This window comes from Mytilus galloprovincialis, chromosome 6 (genome assembly GCF_965363235.1).
Source record: "Mytilus galloprovincialis chromosome 6, xbMytGall1.hap1.1, whole genome shotgun sequence".
Taxonomy (NCBI): domain Eukaryota; kingdom Metazoa; phylum Mollusca; class Bivalvia; order Mytilida; family Mytilidae; genus Mytilus; species Mytilus galloprovincialis.
In genome coordinates, this window is record NC_134843.1 from 52713604 (window position 1) to 52727760 (window position 14157).

At 35.5% G+C, this 14157-nt stretch overlaps 1 protein-coding gene and 1 long non-coding RNA gene across 2 annotated transcripts in view; one reads left to right on the top strand and one right to left on the bottom strand.

Annotated features, from left to right (window-relative positions):
- Window positions 1-1040: 1040 nt before the first annotated feature.
- Window positions 1041-10934, bottom strand: LOC143079855 (uncharacterized). Its single transcript, XR_012979505.1, has 2 exons — window positions 10849-10934; window positions 1041-5113 (listed from the first exon to the last, which is right to left on the bottom strand). It is a non-coding gene; the product is annotated as an uncharacterized LOC143079855 (long non-coding RNA).
- A 577-nt stretch (window positions 10935-11511) lies between these two features.
- LOC143079864 (acidic phospholipase A2 PLA-2-like) overlaps window positions 11512-14157 on the top strand; it is a 168098-nt gene continuing 165452 nt past the window's right edge. Inside the window, exon 1 of the mRNA XM_076255499.1 lies at window positions 11512-11522. The gene's annotated coding sequence lies outside the window, so the exon portion shown is untranslated. The remainder of the gene's footprint in view (window positions 11523-14157) is intronic.

Below are 14157 nucleotides of genomic sequence, written 5' to 3' on the forward strand. Positions count from 1 at the left end.
CATCGTGGCGCTGTTGTGTGTCGAAAATTGGACATGCACTTTTTTTGCTCTACGATTTTTTATCGTGTCACTGTCTTGTGGCTGTCGTGATAGTGTCTTACCACTGTCGTGCGACTGTCGTGCAATAAACACATTGTCGTGGGTACCAATATAAACCATTTTAATAAAGAAAATACTTACAACTGTTTCACGACTGTCGTACTACAATCCAACGACTGTCGTAAGACACTCGTGATACAGTCGCACGATTGTCTCACGAATACCAAATTTCGTATGATGCTCGCACAACATTGATTATCTGTAGTACGACAGTGGTTTGTTCGTCGTGCAACATATTTTTTTGTTTTATTCAGAAGGATACAATTCGGCGGGAATGAATGTTTGGAAAAACATAACGTCTGCCGTTTAAAGAGGATAACTATTCAATCAGAACGATTACACTTGGTCCTGCTAAATAGGCGCATTGCCGGACTCCAACAAGAGCAAAATATGGCCCTGTTTGCGTTAATTTAAGCCCGTGAATAGTATAGGAACCAGCGAAACGCCCGACTTTGGTGGGTTAGGCCACAGATCGAACGGTGCATGATGTCAGGGCAGAATAGTATACACTGATGCAAGAGTTGGAGCGAGAATCTGCCGGTGATTTCGTTGGGTTCATGAAGATCGAGCCTGGCATGTTTCAAGACAGTGGCACGACAGTGACACGACAGTAACACGCGCATTCTATGACACGAAAACCTGAAAAATAGACCTAAAAAACTCCGACTGTCGTACGACTGTCACACGACCGACTTGCGAGTTACCTACGACAGTACAATTACAATTCTTTTTTCTCTGTCGTGTACCCATCATGGACATGTGACCACTCGAAATGTTTTTTTTTTGTTGACATATGGCACGACAGTGCCACGACAACTATTTTATATATCTTGCACGACAAAAAATCGTACGATCTGTTGTTACCGGGGCTTAAAGGAAACGGAAATACGGATTCCGTAATTAACTCCACAAAATTGGTCAAGAGAGTAATTGACATTACGATTTCTACAATCAAACATTTATTAATCTAATTATGTACAATTTCAAACATTTATTAATCTAATTATGTACAATTTCAAACATTTATTAATCTAATTATGTATAATTTTCAAAAACAAAATATCTATAATGTTTTAACAGTCTCTTTTATTTGCATGCAGTGGCGGATCCAGAAGTTTTCATAAGCGGGGGAAAAGGGGGGGGGGGCTGACTGACCTAGGCTAAGGGAGAGGTGCCGCTCCAGTCATGCTTCAGTGATTCCTTATATAATCAACCAAATTTTCCCCACGAAATGGGCCCCCAGATCCGCCTATTGCATGGATCATATGATTATCTCATTTAGTTTAAGTCTATTTTACAGTTGATTAACACGCATTTTGTTTATTTTTTCAATCGGCACTACAAGTTTCTGTTATTTTTTAATTACCAGTAAGTATTAAAAAAAAAGGGAGAACGTATTTATCGTGGGGCAACAGATAAAAATAAATGGGGAATGTGTCCATTGGACACAAATGCCCCGCTTGCATGTAACGTTATACATGGACAGAACTTAAGAACAGCAAAAAAAATGCTGCTACCCAAATTCGAACTTGATTTGAATGTTGTGGCAATAAGCATTGTGTAAACGTTTCATAAAAGTTGGTTGGGGCATTTGGTTGGAATGGAATCGAATTATTTAACAAATTTTGTATTTGTAAAGAGGCATACTTCTAGAACGTAAACGTGACGCCACCAAAATTCCAAAACTTAATCTGTGTTTTGTTGTAGCAAGCATTATTATTAAGATTTATAGCATTTGGTTGAGGTAAAGTAATATATTTGATAGAGGGTTAACTTACTTCTTACAAGGAATTCGAAGCTATTAAACCAAAAGTTCCAAATGGTGAAGTTGAAATCGTCCCTTCTTAAATTTTACGGACGCCATCTCGAGTTGGTTAATCGTTATGGTATAACGCTTCACAGATGATATCGGATATGTTCCTTATGTCGTAACTACAATCCAATCCCTTTTTACCACGAATGTGACCTACGGAATTAGATTATTTACTGGGTTTGTAATAACATGAGCAACACGACGGGTGCTGAACCTTCCGGAGTACCTGATATTACCCCTCTTTTTGGTGGGGTTCGTGTTGCTTATTCTTTAGTTTTCTATGTTATGCCTTGAATATGTACTATTATTTGTCTGTTTGTCTTTTTATTTTTTAGCCATGGCGTTGTCAGTTTATTTTCGATCTATGAGTGTGACTGTCCCTTTGGTATCTTTCGTCCCTCTTTTTCAAAAGGACAACGCCCGTTGTCACGTGGCACACATTTCGTTAAACTTTTTTGAGAACAATCACATTCGTGAGTTGCCATGGCCAGCAAATGAATCCAGCTTTATCGCCAATCGAACATCTGTGGGATGAACATGGACAACGTTTCAGAAATAGTCCAAATCTACCGGAAACGCTCGCTCAGCTCCTAATAGCACTTTCCAGGGAATGGGACAACATCCCTCAAGACTTCATTCGACGTCTAATTTATTCAATGCGAGGAGGTATCAGGCGGCAATAAATGCAAGAGGTTCACATATTACACATTTTTGTCACGTTAACTTGAATTTCTAATTCGTCCTGTTAAAATTGTCCGAAAATGTGCAATATTGTTTCAAATAGAGAAAACTCGTAATTATTTTCCTCAAAATAATGTTAGCTAACTGTTCCATTAACGTATTTTGTTATTATACATATAAATGATCTTACAAACTTGTAATTTAGCCTAGTAAATATATATCTTTACAACATGAAATATCCTTAGTCATGTTAGTTTCAAAATTCTAAATATCATATAGACATATCACTTTGAAAAATATTTAATTGTATTTTATAGTATTACAAAGTAGTGTGCGTTTCTTATCGTTATCCAAAAAGATAATATATAGTTAATAACAACAAACTTTTGTTTTGGGTTATTCAATTTTTTGTTTATAAATTCTGAATAATTTCCAAAATCGGTATACAAAATGCGGTTTTAGCTATTTTCAGGCGTCAATAATCAACTTGGTCATCCATCTCTTACGGAAAATCAGTCAAATTGGACACAATGACGAATATCAAAGTAAATTGTGTTAAGCTTCGAAAACGTGAAATAGAAGTTGACATTTAGACATTTTGTAAAGGCCCTGATGTGAAATTAATTCAGAGAAAATTGACCCAACAAAACTAATAAAAAATACTAAATTTAAAACTGACAATCTACACTCTTAGAGTAAATATCTTACGTTAGTAATGTCAATAATATTTTTGCACTGTTTACATTGAAAATTTGTTTGTAAGTCTATAGAATGTTTCAAACTGTTTGATTTCTGACGTTTAGCCGATCATTTAACTTCATACAAACTGGCTGGTCCATAGTAATTCGTTACCATTAGAATATTTCTTCCTTTGTCAAAATGGATACCAAAAGGGTCTTGTATCCCATTCTCGTTTGTTAACAATCGACGCACGTGCTTTCCGTCTGGTGAAAGTACGACAATACTGTTATTCCAATAGGATACCACGAACACATTGGAATCGTTATCAACTGTTACTCCATGAACAGAATCCACAAATGATACGTCTTTGTATTTCCAAACCTTTTGTCCAGTGACTGTGTAGCATGTTACGGAATTTGTTTTATTTATTGTATGGTATATCCTGTCATTTGATGTTGCAACATAGTTCCAGACCCCTTCATCGACTTTAACTACTGTAGTAACAGTACTTCCGCTATTGACGTCTTGTGTTTGAATACCCCTTCCTTTTTCATAATATAGTAATCTTCCTTTTTCATTTGTAATGCCGTAGCACTGATTGGACGTTTTAATCTGTCTTACAGTTTTTCTATTGACAATGTTGATTATTTCTATGTAATAAGGCTCTGCATTATGGGTGACAGCGACCGTGTTTTCATCAATACATGTAACATCTATAGGGCGATGTGATACAGGTATTGCACAAACAAATATACCATGGTCGTTGTGGATTACAAGCCGATCATTAGATTGATCTACGAAGATAATTTTACCAGACGGCATGATAGTACAACCCGTGATTTCAATTCCGTTTTCTCCTTTCGATATCTCAAATTGTTTTAGTAAAGTAAGATTAATGTCATTGATTGTTTTGGATATCGTTGGTATCCTTTTCTGAGCTTGTTTTTCTCTATCCGTCGTCATGGAGATCGTTGACGGTTTTGTTGTAACGGATATCTCTCCGATCTTTGTCATGGACAGTATGTCTGACATCTTGTTGTCTAGTTTATATTGTAAGTGTATTTGTTGTAAGCCACTATCTTCTATTAAAGACGTCATGAACTTCTCTTCCTCTTGGATCTTGGCCTCAAATATTTTACCGCCAAAAAATGTCTGAAGGTCAGTTGCAAAAAGTTTAGTCAGAGCTATATTGTTCTGTAGCTCATCTATTGTTTTCTCATGGTCAGAAACTTTTTGCACAAATCTATTTATTTGTGACTTGACCTTTTGTTCCGCAGCTTGTAAATCCTGTTGTATTTCTTGTTCAAGTTTATCTAAATGTATGTTTATTTTAGCACGCATTTCTTTTATATCTTTCTGAAATCCTTGCCTCTGCTGTTTGATTATCTCTAGATTCTGCCTTCGATCTTCCACTATTCTGTCTATATTGTTCTTCATTTCTTTTAAATTTTGTTCCATAATTTCAAATAATGCTGAATTCCTCGCGGTTTTGACAACTTCATCAATTGCTAACAAATCACATTTCAAATCACATTTCTTGTGATTTGTTGTGATGCAAAGCGGACAACAAAGTTGTTCATGTTGAGAACAGTAGAGCTGATATTTTTTGTCATGTTCTGAGCAGTATTGGTTTATACTTGCTATTATGGGCGGTATTTGTTTATAATCATCCATTGAAGTTATCTCATGCTTTCTTGTACCTCTTGAAGCTCGATGGTGTTTTTCACACGATGTACATATCCCTTCGTTGCATTCCGGACACCAAAAGGCAGCTGCTTTAACCACGTCCTGAGCTTCACACACGCCACAATATGATTCACTAGCTGAAGCCATTCAAATCTTCAAAACAAAATTGATAATTAAATAGCTACTGACTTTAAAACGAGCTTGAAAGTACTAAAAGTCCGTTTCATTTTATTTGTATTCCTCAATTTTGGACATACATTATCGAAACAAGAGGCCCTCAAGAGCCTGAATCACTCACTATGACATTTTGTATTCATTTTTACTGCGTTCAGGCCTGGACTGAGTCGGTGTGTCTATTCTGTGTTGGTCTTTGCATTATGTATTCGTCTTTGTTTTCTGTAATGAGTTAATACTTCAGTTTCATTGTGTATATCTGTTATATTCATTTGATAAAATTTACTGTTTGCAATAGCATTAATTGTTCTAAATAATAAGGATGTTCTTATCCCAAGCATAAAAACATAGCCGTATTTGACACAGCCTTTTTCAACTTTTGATCTTCAGTGCTGTACAACTTTTTACTTTTTTTCGCTTTCGATCTTTTATATCTGGGCGTCGGTGGTGAGTCTTGTGTGGACGAGGCGCGTTTTTGACGTATTGAATTTTAAACCTGATGCTTTTTGTTATTCATTAATCATGTGTTTCTTTGTCTAATACGTTCTCCTATTTATTTGTATTGTAGTCCTGTAATATTATGTTGTCATTTCAATGTTATATTTAACATTGCCATTAAAGTGCGAGGTTTCAAATTGGCATGCCACAAAACCAGGTTCAACCCACCATTTTTTCCTTTAAAATGTCCTGTACCAAATCAGGAATATGGCCATTGTTATGTTATTGTTCGTTTCTGTGTGTTTTACATTTTAACGTTGCTTCGTTTGTTTTCTCTTATTTTTGAGTGTAATTTCACATTGCGATAAGACTTTGGTTATGATGTTATATGTGTTATTCTCGTGGGATTTTGTCTGATGCTAGGTCCGTTTCCATGTGTGTTATATTTAAGTGTTGTGGCGTTGTTCTCCTCTTATATTTAATGCGTATCCCTCGGTTTTAGTTTGTTACCCCGTTTTTGTTTTTTGTCCATGGATTTATGAGTTTTGAACAGCGGTATACTACTGTTGCCTTTATTTGGCCTCAAATTTCAGGTTCATCTGACGAAAGATTTTGACCACTTTTTAAACACTTAAATGTCTATTTCATTAGATTCAATTAGTTTAGGTGAAAGATTTTAACTAATTTAGTCATTACAAACGATTCGATTCATGCTCTAATATGAAAAATCTACCAAATATGCCGAAAAATGTCGTTTTTCAGATGGCTTTTGTCAAAAATGAAAGTGGCCGCATCCGTGTTCATCCTACACCTTTATACCTTTATAGATGTTATGTATTATCATCAAATACAACTTACATTTCAATATAAAGGATGAACACGAATGCGGCCAGTTTCGTTTTACACGGAAACCGTCTAAAATTTAACTAAAATGCTAGAATTGTGAAGATTTCAGTAGTTTAGCATGACTTAATCAGTGGCGGATCCAGAAGGGAGGGGGGGGGGGGGGTTCCGGGGGTTGGAACCCCCTTTTTTTTGGCCGATCAATGCATTTGAATGGGAGCATATAGTTGGAACCCCCCTTTACTCTAGGTTGGGAACCCCCCCCTTTTTAAAATGGCTGGATCCGCCACTGCTTAATGGTGCTAGTACCCGATATGTGTGCATTGCATTGCAAAAAACAGCCCATATTTATCTAGCAGAAGCTTTTAACTAGCCAATAAATAACTAAAAGTTCACATTTCAACAATTTTGTAAAACTGCTATATTTTGGGGCCAAAAAGGGGTCTTACTGGACCTACTCCTTTGGTTGATTATATAGGGAATCACTGAATCATGACTGGAGCGGGGCCCCTATCAGGCAGTCAGTGGTCCCCCACTTATGAAAATTTCTGGATCCGCCAATGGTCTAGTCTCGATCATCCAGCCGCTTTATTTTTCAAAGTAGAGCGTCTGCGAGTGGATGAGAAGTGATATAAAAATGGTAATTTATGACATTCGGAATAGTATCGGCTTTTTTAACTTGTTGTTAGAGATAATGTCCAAGACGAATAACCAAGAAGTTGGTTATTGACTTCGGAAGAAAAGACATTACGATAATTTTATTGCAACACCCGAGTGTACCGATTGTTGTTGAACGCTATTCATATATTTTTGTGACGACATTCATTTCATGGAAAACACCATACAGCATGGCTTGCATGGGCATGTACGCGAAGGAAAAACCAGCACATCCAACCTTGATCAACCTTGGTAAGATGTTATAACAACACACACTGTAACATAAATTGTAATGCAACCTGATACACCGAGTAGTTATATTCTTTCATTATTGTCGAGTTTGTAATTATACAATAAATGTCAATTGTTATGTTGACTGGGACCACTCGAACAGTCGTATACGTTATAAATACATTTTTGGGTTGATGTGTAGTATCGTTCACTTTATAAATACTTCATGGAAAACTGCCATGACGCCGAAATATCACCTTCATCCAAGATAAGTTCGTTGTATCTATCTAAATACTAGTAAGGGGATTTGCATCTTGATATGTGTAAAAAAAAAAGGGGGGGGGGAGAGGAAAGATGCACAATGATGTACACATTCAAAGTAAAACAAAGTGTATCTAGAAGATGCCATTTTATACATAGTAGTAAAATAAACGGTCAAAATGATTTATACATTCGATTTTCTGCAAAACAAAAGACAGTTAAACAATATATGCAGCATCGATCAGCATCAATGAAAAGAGGTGTCAATGAGGCAGCAAACAGTGAACCCAATGACACAAATTACGAAAAGTATACATCGTCATGATTTAGAGTTTATCATGTAGACTAAAACAAAAATTGAAGATAAAATTGACAAAAGCTCAATATTTCACAAATAAGGAGATGCGGTATGAATACCAATGAGAACTATCCACCCAAGTTCAAATGAATTGAATGTGAGCAGTTATAAGCATTTGTATGGCCTTCAACAATGAGAAAAATCCATGCATGGTTTGGATAGAGAATACAAATAGGGAATGTGTCAAAGAGACACTGGGCATCCCGACCAAAGAGCAGTAAACAGCACAATGCCACCAATGGGTCGGGTCTTCAACGCAGCGAGATAATCTTGCACCCTGAAGCCGGATTCTGCTTGCCCCAAGACAATAATTTATACAATATATTTCTATGATGTTTTTTTTAAACAATTTGTTTTTCGTATATAAGCTATACTGGTGACTAAAAATTTATATAATTTTGATATTTACTTTCTTTCGTAGACAAACCAATGATAATTTATGGACACAAATTTTATGTGTAAAATGTGAAGAATTAAAATAAAAATACTCAGGATTTTCATTGTATCATAAACATATTAAACAATATTCAAACTGAAAGATTTTTTTTTTAATTACTGAAGCATCAATCAGTATAAATAGATCACAGAACTAAAAATGTTGTGTTTACATTATTTTGACAGCCGCAACAAAGCGAAAAAATACACAGACGTATATTTATTAAATGAAACAAATATCAAGAAACACATTGTTGTCAGATATGTTATGGAAATTAGATTTGTTTTAAAAAATTAAAAATCATATGAACAATTAATCAGTTAGTCTTTACGGTTGAATCGATCTCATTTTCATGTCGGGCCCTTTTATAGTTGACTATATGGTTTGGAGTTTTCTTAATATTGAAGGCCATGCAGTGATCACATTTGCGTATATCCATGTTCTTTGAACTCTGCTTGATTGTTGCCTCGTTAGCAATCATACCAATTTCCTTATTTTTATATAAAAGGTTCACAGCAGAAGTTATTGTTCTTGTGAAGCTGTCCTTTATTGCATGCTTATACGTACATGATGGAAATTATAAGTGTTGGAGAAGTAGAATACACTTTTGAGTTATTATTTTTTGTTTACAAGTTACTATGCAGAATGGGATAAATCCCATTCCATCTTTTTCATGTGCGTGATTCAAACATGCATATTCAAAGAGCATTGGGTTTCATGACTGACTGGTTAAGTTCTGTATTTCTCCATGGACACGGGCTACACTGGCAAAGTGGTTTTGTGTGAAGGTTGGTTCATAAATATTTTCTTCCCAAAAGGATAGGCAATTATTGGTGTAACAGCTTAGAAACATTCAGACTATTCTGTCGTTTGCAGTTTTAAGATCAGTTGATTTTGTAAATGGAAATTGAGTTGGTTCATTGTGTGATCTCGCTGATCTGCCAGTTATACTTGTTACGGAATTAAAGAAGTTTTTCTACATATGCAATCTGGTATTTGTATGAGATGTTTTTCTTTACATAGACGTAACTTGATGTGTGCTTTTTTGTAAGGTAAGTGCATCAGATATATATATATATATATTTATTAAAAAGGAACTAAGAATAATGAGACAAAACAAGGCAAAATGGATAAAAAAATAAAGAATAGAGACTGACGGTGATACAATATACTGATGGTTGGTTGCTTATTTACGTCCAGTGACAAATATTTCATGCATGTTTAGGACGATGTGATACAATACAAAAAATAGAGAATAGTGGTATTTTATAGTATGAAGATAAGAGAAAAAGTGGACAGGTTTGCAATATTATAAGAATAGTTTGCTTTTTTATCGTCTTGTGGTAAATAATGGTAATGTTCAGGATGCAAATAAATTAACAATAATTGTAAAAAGGAGATCCTAATTTATAGTCCGTTCAGGATACAGGTTTGAGAAATTACGACTCTCTAAAAAAATAAGGGTATATTGTATTTTAGTATAACGGTCCACCTAGGGACTCCTTTTTAAGCGTGCAGAAAGCTTGTATTCATCTATACACGAACAGTGGCGGATCCAGAACTTGTTATTAGGGAGGGGAACTACACTCACTCCTGCTACAGTGTTTCCCTATATATATAAAATCAACCACATTTTTCCTACGAAAAAAATGGGGGGGGGGGGCGCCTATGACGAGTGCTATAATATTTACACAGGGCCGTAACTAGGCCTCACAATAAAACGAGGCAGGCGTTTGGTTGCCGCCGTCTGCGGTACCCAGGTAATGGGAAAACCAAGGGTGACACAACCGGTCGAAAACTAGAAAAGTAGTTAAAGACGAGTCAATTAAGACTTAGATAAAAACCATAACAAAAAAAAGTGTAAATTAAGCTTATATAAAGTACTTTTAATCAACGAAAATAATATCCGAAATCTGATGGTACGGCCAAAAAGCTTAATTTTGACTTTTAGATCTTTATTACATTTTTTAAATCATTCAATCGAGCATTCAATAACAGACATAAAAACTCTTAGAACATGAATACAGTCATGTGAAATGGTTTGTTTAAGCAGTTCTATTCATTTGACTTCACGTTTGTATTAAAATTTCCCATCAGCAAGTTTGCCAAAATAGAGAGAGCTACAAGAATGTCATACATACATGTACATTTTCTACTACACTGTTTACTGTTGTTTTTTTTTAAAAATATATTGGGGATAACGGAAGTGTTATTTATAGATATGTTCTATATTTAATTATTTGTTACGCCCCCTATAAATATTTGACAGTCCGGTTAATCACCCCAGACGCTATATTTAAATATGCGTCTGGGTTATCGAGACTACCAATGGTCATGGTGTTTCTATAGAAACTATATATAAATCTGTGGTTACACAAAGAACTAAAAGTACTAAGGCTTTTGGCTTACTCTTCAAATCTAAAATTAAAGACATGACATTGGCTAATGCATTGAAAAGTAGATGATATAATAAAATATAAGTGGTTTTACCTTAAATGTTTATGTCATTCAAAATTTTTTATCAAAACATTTCATGTCTTCTCACAAGGTCAATAAATCAACCCGGATGTTTAAATGTCACACTACACGTAATGCATGTATACTTTTCATCAAAAGAAACACAGCACTTATACAAAATTGACTGCTCAGCCAGGGGCGGATCCAGCCATTTTAAAAAGGAGGGTTCCTAACCCAGGACAAAAGGGGGGGGGGTCCAATTACATGTCCCCATTCAAATGCATTGATCGTCAAAAAAAGGGGGGTCCCAACCCCCGGAACCCCCCCCCCCCTCTGGATCCGCGCCTGCAAACGTCATTCTGTACTTGTCGTATGTCATATATCTGTGGCGGAACCTGAAATCCTCTGACTGCACCAATGTTTCCTTAAATAATCAATATAAAATTTCCTGCAAAAAGGAGATGGACTATTCGGAAAAATGTGGAGCTTGTAATAAATGGTGTCAGCAATACATACTTTTTTTAATATATATAAAACTTGAAAATAACATCGTGTTTGTCTCTATTCCATTCGAATGATCAGCTCAGTTATATCTACATCAATGTCAATCTTGAAGAAAAAAAACCACAATTGGCATATATTTGTAGCTTGAGTGCGTTTTCAAGTACTTATGCTTTAAAACTATCTGGCATGTTTCTGTTATCGTGGTAAGATAATTGTTTGTAACAATCTTTTCAAGAATGACAAAAGGACGCGTATTTTAACATTGTGCATCACTGTCGTGAAGAATCAGTACATCTACCATGTATATCAAGATGATAAATTGTATTTGAGTTTGGCTGTTCCTGATGAAAGTAAATGTTATCACGGAAAAGCTTCTCGAACGCACCATTATCAGATTATGTCATCCTTCTGTTTCAAAGTCGTCAATGAACATTTATGTACTATTAACTGAATTAAAAACATCTATTGTTTATTCTTAATTTATCTTATGTTTGCATTGACAATCACATCCGATATCTTTGTATATCTGAAGGAACCCGTCTCAGTGATATATTTACATGATCCTTGATTGGTCTTTAAACCGCCTTAATGGTGTATTAGTTTAGACTGATCGAGACCGAAAACATCTAATAAATCATACAATATATATTTATAACAGCAGTACTTAACACAGATTCACCATAATTAAACGACGAGAAACAGTGGTAACTATTTCATCCATATTAACGGACGATAAACAGTGGCAAATATTTCATGAAGATGGTAAATATCGAGAAACATTGGCAACTATTTCGTCACAATTAAAGATCGCGAAACAGTGGCAACTATTTTATCAATATTAATGACCGATAAACAGTGGCCACTATTTCATGAATATTAAAGGACGTGAAACATAGGCTTATAGTCCATCCGTATTGAATACCGATAAATAGTAGCAAATAAAACATCCATTTTAAAGGACAAGAACAATTTCGCAATACTTCATATAATGTGTTCTGTCATTTAGTTCGACAAAAAGAAGGGCGTGACACTTATATTGTCAATTATAAAAGAGAGCCTGTTTGACAGGGCAGAAATGTATCTTGCATCAGGCTACTTGCACGGACCAATCACATACATTGTAGTTGAGAAATTATCTGAAAAAGTATATTTTTCCATGTTCAATCTTGCACCCGCAATTTTTCTTCAAACACTCAGGCATATTTATTTGGGGAATATTAAATTTCAGTATTAACTAGAGTATATAATGCACCAACTATTGTCAATTGAACACTCTTTCCTATATTTCTTCTAATAAAATATTATAATTCAAATGTTAAACCCCCCCCCCCCCAAAAAAAAATCATATTGTCCGGTGTTGTTTTCTGACAACTAAATCATTCAAAGAACATCAGAGTTAAGTAAACAAAATGAAACAGGCTTCCGATTTATTTCTACAAATATGATAGATTATATAGACAACTTGTTCTTAATGGTCTGATTATAATACATCTAAAGCATGTGATAAAATTTGGCATTTTAAGGCTCTTTTAAATTTTGTCCCAAAGGGTTATTTCCCTCCTGTTACAACTGGTTTTTTTTCACCTTTGGAAACATTTAAAGCTAGGTTCACACTGCCGATCAGATTGACTCGATGATCCCGATTGTCTAAATTTCCACGACCAAGCGTGACCAAATTCTTGATGGGATTGGTTACGACTTCTACCCGATTGCTATCCGACTGTTCACGACCTTAACCCGACGATTCATGACTCCTTGACGACTCCATCAGGACTCAAACCCGACCACTAATTCAATACGTATTCGATAATCCCGACCATTTCACGATCTTCACTCGACTAGCTAGAACTAACTATACTCGATCTCAGCCGGATCTCGACCAGACCAGATCGACTTGTTCGTATAGGGGTCGAAGGGATAGTCGGGCATTGGTCGGGTATGTACAATTTCGGTATGAAATCATCCGAATTTTTTTTTACATCAACCGCTGCAGCGGAGGAGGCATCAAGTGTTACACTTGTCCGTTCGTAAACGTCCCAACAGTTAGTTTCGGTTATCTAATTTTATGTTGCTTCAACCAAATTGTTTGAAATGCAATACCATAAAACACAGATCAAGTGCGAATTTGGGTGGTGTCACTTTTACCGTTTTTTTAGTAATGACTCTTTATAACGTTATATGCAAGCTGGGGCATTATCTGTGTCCAATGGACACGTTCCCCGTTTATTTGGTTAGATTCAGTAATTCACAGAAGGTCCGAGTAAAATTATACATTTGAAATATCTACATGGAAATAAAGCAGTTGGATTGTTTAGCAAGGTGTTTAGAGCTTAAATAGACAGGTTAATAGCTGTAGTGACCGAGCTTGAAGAGAGCATAGAAAACGAACAAAAAGGGGCCAGCAAAGGGTGCCGAAAAATCTAGATGATGCAGTTGCTGACAAGGCGACCACAGTGTGGCAGTATAAATTGTAATCACAAAAATACTGAATTCCGAGGAAAATTTAAAACAGAAAGTCCATAATCAAATGACAAAATCAAAAGTATGAGAGACTTGCAGGGGCTGAACATGCAAAGAGGACACCAATCGTTATAAAACTTCATGAAAGTAAAGTAAGACGCTGATTTGTCATGGGAGTTTTTCTGCTCTTTTCTTCAAAATGAGATTTGTCACTGGATTAGTACTAATGTTAGATAGAAATATACATAAATATTACCATCCCCTTTTCACTGCTTTCTTACAAATTAAGCCTACTGTTTGTGTCATATATATATTTGCATGAAAATTATGTATTTAATCAGTATATTCCTTGGATCTGATACCCAGTAGTTGAATGGT